The following is a 5810-nucleotide window of genomic DNA, read 5'->3' as shown; positions in this document are numbered from 1 at the left end:
GTACAGCAGCGTCCTGGCCGCCGCCCCGCACTCGCTCAGTGCTTGCGTCGCTGCTGGCGGCGGGCGCCGGCGGCTCAGGTTTCCCGAGCTCTGAGCCGGCCCTCCGGCTCTGAGCTCTGGGCGAGCAGGGCGCCTGGCCTCCCTGGCGGCCTCCGCCCCCGCGCCAGCCTGCCTGCGGCCTCCCAACCGAGCTGCTGGCCGGGCTCGGGTGGCCCTTTGGGTCTGGTCCCTTCCCGTGGGTGTGCCCAGGCCGGCCTCGCCAGGGAGGGGCCCACTTGCGGGGCTCACCAGTGGCCGCAGGGCATGGAGGGCATGTGTGGCCATGACCGCCATGCGCTCCTGTGCCCGGGAGCCCTGCTCCACCTTGCCCCATCCCTCGACCTAGGCCCAGCCTTCCCGAGTTGGTTGGAGAGAGGACCCCAGGGAGGGTGGGGCAGGGTGGGTGAGGAGGGGCAGGCGGTGGAAGTCAGTCCCTCTCCAGGGCTGTGCTGAGCAGGCTCTCCTGGGGGCTGGGTGTGGTTGGCAAGGGAAGGTGGGCTTCTTCAGAGCTGTGGCTCCCTTGTGCTGGGGCACATGGGTGGTGGGGTCAGGTGGTGGGACATGGTCTCCTGAAAGGAGGGGTTTGCTCTGGGACTGGCAGGCTCGGCTGGTGGGGCAGGGTGCTGGTGGGGATAGTATGGGGGCGCAGGACCACAGAGGGCTGGGGCTGGGTATGCATTCCCTGGCTGAGGCTGTCTTGCTTGGGGCAGGAGTCACAGATGGGGGGCTCGATGTGTGTGGCAGTGCTCGGGGATGATGGGGAACTGCTCTAGAATGGAATTTAGGGGTTGAGGGCTGGGGAGGGCTGAGCAGGTGTGGGGCTCTGGAACCCTACAACCCCCAAATTGCAGCAGCAGCAGCTCTGTCCTTCTGAATAGTGGGGTTCAAAACAGGCCTTTATGACTTGGCTCGTGGACACCTAGGCCAGGCTGAGGAGGACCAGGGGGTGCGCAGGACTGTGGGAGGCTGGGCCCTGGGCTTCTGGAGCCGCTGCTTGCAAGGTGCCAGGAGTCAGAGTGCCCCTCATGGGAATGTCTGTTGGATGCCAGGGCAGGCTGGGGTCCTGGACAAGCTCCCAGGCGAGGGGTGCCCCCTTCTCACCCTCAGGTCCGTGGCGTGACTCCCAGCTGTGGAGGTGTGCTGGGCCCGCAGGATCCTGACTGCTCAGGGTGCGCTTGGCCAGCTTTTTGAGAGACAAACGGAGTCAAGTGGGAGGTGAGGGCAGAGGCACCCCCAGACTGTGGCTGACAAGCAGAAGGGGCTGTGGGACAGAGGAGGTATGCAAAGGTGGCTCCCCTGCCTGACCCCAACCGCGCTGGTGTCCCCTCAGCTGGTTTGGACTTCGGGGTGGGAGGAAGCCAATGAAGACCTGGCCTTCCTTCTCCCCTTTGGTCTGTGAAGCTGGACTTGGGCTCCAGGCTGAGCATCCTTGCTGGAACCTTCTGTGGGGTCAGATGCAGCAGGTGAGCCGGGGACAGGCGGCCAGCCCCCTCCTTGCCGGGTGCTTTGGCAGAGATAGAAAAACCCCGGGAGCAGGGGCAGGGGCAGCGGCAGCACAGGAAGGCCTGCGGCTGGAGACAGGCGGGCGCTGCGTGCAGGGCTGAGGAGCACTGAACACTACCCGCATTGTAATCGGAGAGGGGCCGGGGAAGAGAGAGGCTGAGCGAGGGCGGCTGACCCCGCACTCCCGGGGGACAGGTGGGAGAGGCGGAACGAGGAGAGAGTGAAGGATTCCAGAGGTGGGCCGGCTTCCTCTCTCACAGACAGACACGGGAGGGAGGCGGGCGGCGGGCCAGCTCTGTACCTGCAGTTCCAATCTGTGGTCCTGACAGCTGCAGCCACTTTGGGGAGGGGGAGGGGAGGGGGGGGTTGATCGAGAGCGGAAAAATCCCAGCCGACACATCAGCCAGTTGCTGCCTGTGTCCGGTGCAGCCTGGGGGGTGGGGGGACCCCTGCCTAGGCTCCCCCAGGGGCTTGTCCTTGGGGCCATCTGTGCCCTCGGGTAGCCTGGCTTGGGCGCTTGGTACAGAGCTCGGCCCAGAGGGGTCACATGTGCTTCCTGGCAGCCCGCAGGTGCTGAGCAGGGTGGGGGTGGCTGCTGCGGGCGCAGGCGGCCTGGTGATGAATCATGTGGTGCCGCCAGCAGCTCATTCCCCAGGCTGGGGACAGGGAGCTGACAGCTGAGGCTGAGGGGAGCGTTTCCAGCCCAGCTCGGCTCACAGGGGCGGCTGCTGGCCCAGGGTGCGGGCCAGGGGCCCCCCTTCCTTCCCCACTGCCTCTGTGGGGCACACGCAGAGAGCCCTGGGTCTTTGTCCTGCAGCTCCCTGGCTTGGTGGAGGGAAGGCCAACACTCTGGGGAGAAGTGAGGGGCTGTAGTGGGCAGGGGCCACCTGCCACCCCTGAGTCCTTGGGCTGAGTAGCTATGTGGACTTGTATGGGGCCCATGGGGCTGGAGGCCAGCCCACGCCACCCCTGGTCTGGTTTGAATTTCTGGAGCAGTAGAGGGTGACGGAGTGTCCCCCCATTCCTCCTCCTCCTCCTGGCTGGCGGGCCAGGCCCTCGGCTGCTGCTACCGGTGCAGCTCAGGGAGCGGCTGGGCTGGCTGCCCAGGCCTGGGGCTGGCCAAGCTGCAGCCGCTGTCGGAGTCAGGCCCCGCAGCAGAGGGCTCGGCCGAGCGCGTGCCGCACCCGGACCAGCCGGGCGCCTGGGGATCCTTCCAGGCCCCAAGGCCTCTGTCTGTCTCCGTTCCCATCCCGTTTCATCTGGCCTTGTTCCACACTCCATACTCCAGCTCCTGTCTCATGGACTCTGACCTCCCTCTTCCCCGCACTCCCGCTGGGGTCTGCTCCTGTGCCACCCCCCGTCCTCTTCCCCCTTCTACCCCTGCATGCTGAGGGTACCCCCTGCCCATGCACTCTGTGGTTTTTGCTCTTTGGGACTTTTCAGTGCTGTTGCCCTGAATGTCCCTCTGGTTTGGCCCCTACACTGGCTGTGCCCACCTGTTTACCCATTCTCTTGTGGGACTTGTTGTGGGAGGTGAGCACCCCCTTGCTTGGGCCCTGCTCTGGAAACGTGAGGCCTGTGGGTGAGGGGCAGGTGGGCCATGGACCCTCCCCACTGACCTCCACCTTGTGCCCAGTGGAGTGAGGGCAGCCGGTTCCCAGACCCTGCCCAGCTTCTCACTCACAGTGGCCTCGGTGCCTGTGCGGGAGGCTGGGCAGGGTGCTCTGAGGAGAGCCCAGGAGGGGAAGGGACCTGCCACAGCCCCCAGCTGCACCCCAAGTCCCCCTGAAGCCTGGCCTCCCTGGCGGGCAGGGGCTGCCCTCTCCTCCCTCTCTCTGACCAGCTGTAGGCTCCTGCAGGATTAAGGAGAGGAAACTTAGGGTTGGGTTTCTCTCTGAACGAAACCTGCCGTTGTGACTTTTTATCCTGTTAAATTTCTATCAGATTGGACACAGCTCCCCTCTAGCCTTTAATGGCTCTGGCTTTGAGAATTTCCTCCAAAATTACACCACCACTTCCTGCTCCAAGGTTCCCCGGAGCCCGTCCATGCAGAGGAGGGGCAGCTCGGGCCCTGCAGGGATGCCCACGTGGGCCTCAGCACCTGGTCTCCCTCCCTGGGCCGGGGCAGGCTGCTGCCTGAGCTGAGGGCCTGGAGGGCTGAGAGGCAGGGGTCTGAGGAGTGGCCTGGGGCCGGCCAGCCGCCCCACACCTGGCATGCTCAGCCATTCCCCACCGCCCACCGGCCGGAAGTCAGGCTGCAGGCCCGCGGGGGTGGGTGGGGGAGGTGGTTGACACAGCCGCCCTGCTTTCTTCTCTGTGGTGCCCACTGAGCGCACACGCTAAGCTATAATCGTCACCTGCAGGATTTAATGGTCACCAGCTGCGTACATTGTGGGGTGGGAGCCCAAATCACCCTCCTCATAGGCAGGTGGGGGCTTTGCGGGAGTTGGGTGGGGTAGTCATAGATAGCCAGGGGTCCTCCTAGTGTGAGCAGTGCTTCAGGGGCCAAGTTCAAGGCCGGAGGGCAGGGGAGCCCCAGCAGGTGGTGGGCACCTCAGGTGTGTCCCCGGGCCCGCCACCGGGGGTCTGCTTTGCAGGCTCTGCAGCAGAGCCTGTGCCGCCGCCTGTCTCGGTTCCACACTGCCAGCTGCGTCCACTTCAACCCTAATGGGCCCCTGGGCGCCAGGCAGGCCAGTGGTGGGGACAGGACTGCTCCACCACTGCCCACAATGCACCCTCCGTGTGGCAGTGGCTCTGTCCTCTCCTCGCCCACCCTCTCCCCTTGCCAGACTCCTTTGCCCCCATGCCAGGTCTCCTTTAGGAGGTTCTCTGGGTGAGTTGGGCCTGTCACCTTACTCTACCTCAGTCCAGGAAAGGATGGGCCCAGGCCCTGGCCCTAGAAAATGGGGTTCTTCCCAGAGAACTGGAGCACCCTGGTGCTGGGGTGGAGGGCAGTGAATTCCAAACCTTTCAAGAGGACAATCCACCTCCCTATTTAGAAGAAGCTATTGTTTTGTTTTTAATTATACAAAATTTCCGGAATTTATATTATCATATCAAAGACACAAGATGTGAAACCCAGGTATGAATCTGTCCTGGAAAGTCCCGGTGGACCTGGGCAAGTGCTGGGGCCAGCTCAGAGCCCTGCTGCTGCCTGTCTGTCTGTCCGTCCATCCATCCATCCATAGTCTCTGCCCACAAGAGGGCATGCTCGCAGGAGGTCTGCACTGGGTCAGGTCCGCAGTGGGGGCTCTCTGCAGATCCTCCAGTGGCAGCTGCCTCTTGGGTGCTGTGGGCCACCTCCTAACTTCGAATCGCTGTCTTTCTGTCGCGGTCCTTGCTCTGTGGAGAGAAGGGAGGAGTGTCAAGGCCTGGGCAGAGACCCAGCACCAGTCCAGGCCTCTCTGGCTGCCCTACTGGGTGTGGTCTTGGGGGCCGGCGCTGAGCCCCCCATGAGTGTTGGGGAGGGGAGTTACACCGCTACGCGACTGAAATGGTAAAATTAAATTTCCCAGATGTTCAGGCCCCAGGAGCTCGCGTGTGCTGTCTGGAGAGGAAATGGGGATTGGGAGAAGCCATGCCGTATTTTCTCCTGCTCACCCTGCTCTTCCGGTGCCACCAAGCACAGCAAGAGCTGTAAATCACAGCCGGCCAGCATCTCCTGTGTGGGGTTTGCCCCAGCCCCTGTCAGCTTCTGCCTTGCTGCCCCAATAAGCCATAGGCTGGTGATGGGCTGCAGCGGCTGTGCGGTGGCAAATGGACCCCAGGGCTCCCTCCTTTCCTGCCTCACTGCCCCCTAGGTCCCCTTCCATGGGGGCAGGGTGGGTGGGCTTGAGTCAGCCGCTCACTTCCTGAACTCGGGTCCCTTCAGGTCACTCTTGTTGAGAAGTGAAGCTTGCATCAACCATGGTTCAGACCCAGCCTCACTCCCAGCTCGGTGTCCATCCTGCCTTTCTCCCAGACCCTCTTAGCCCTAGGTGGCCCTTCCGGCCATCCCTGCCTCTTGCCTCCATGCTGCAGGCCTCAGGGACTCCTAGGGAGAGGCCCCGCGAGGTGGCCCCAGGCCTGCCCCCCGCAGCCGGCTACATGCGCTCCTCCCTTGCAGGTGTCTCTGGCTGTGCCCCGCTGAGGAGTCCTGCCCTGGCGGCTCCGTTCTCGGCCTGAGCTGTGGGTTGAGGGGAGTTGGCGCCCCCCCACCCCCACCCCCGCCCCAGCGCCCCGCGCTCACCAACTTTCTCTGGTTGCTGAGGCAGAAGGTGCAGATTTGT

At 64.1% G+C, this 5810-nt stretch overlaps 1 protein-coding gene and 1 long non-coding RNA gene across 2 annotated transcripts in view; one reads left to right on the top strand and one right to left on the bottom strand.

Moving 5' to 3' along the window:
• BOP1 (block of proliferation 1) overlaps nucleotides 1-5810 on the top strand; it is a 23109-nt gene that overhangs the window by 11775 nt on the left and 5524 nt on the right. The window lies entirely within an intron of this gene.
• Nucleotides 4537-5810, bottom strand: LOC103589650. Its single transcript, XR_550408.1, has 2 exons — nucleotides 5771-5810; nucleotides 4537-4884 (listed from the first exon to the last, which is right to left on the bottom strand). It is a non-coding gene; the product is annotated as an uncharacterized LOC103589650 (long non-coding RNA).

The sequence above is a fragment of the Galeopterus variegatus genome, unplaced genomic scaffold, assembly GCF_000696425.1.
Source record: "Galeopterus variegatus unplaced genomic scaffold, G_variegatus-3.0.2 Scaffold711, whole genome shotgun sequence".
Taxonomy (NCBI): domain Eukaryota; kingdom Metazoa; phylum Chordata; class Mammalia; order Dermoptera; family Cynocephalidae; genus Galeopterus; species Galeopterus variegatus.
This window is presented reverse-complemented; position numbering and strand designations above follow the sequence as displayed.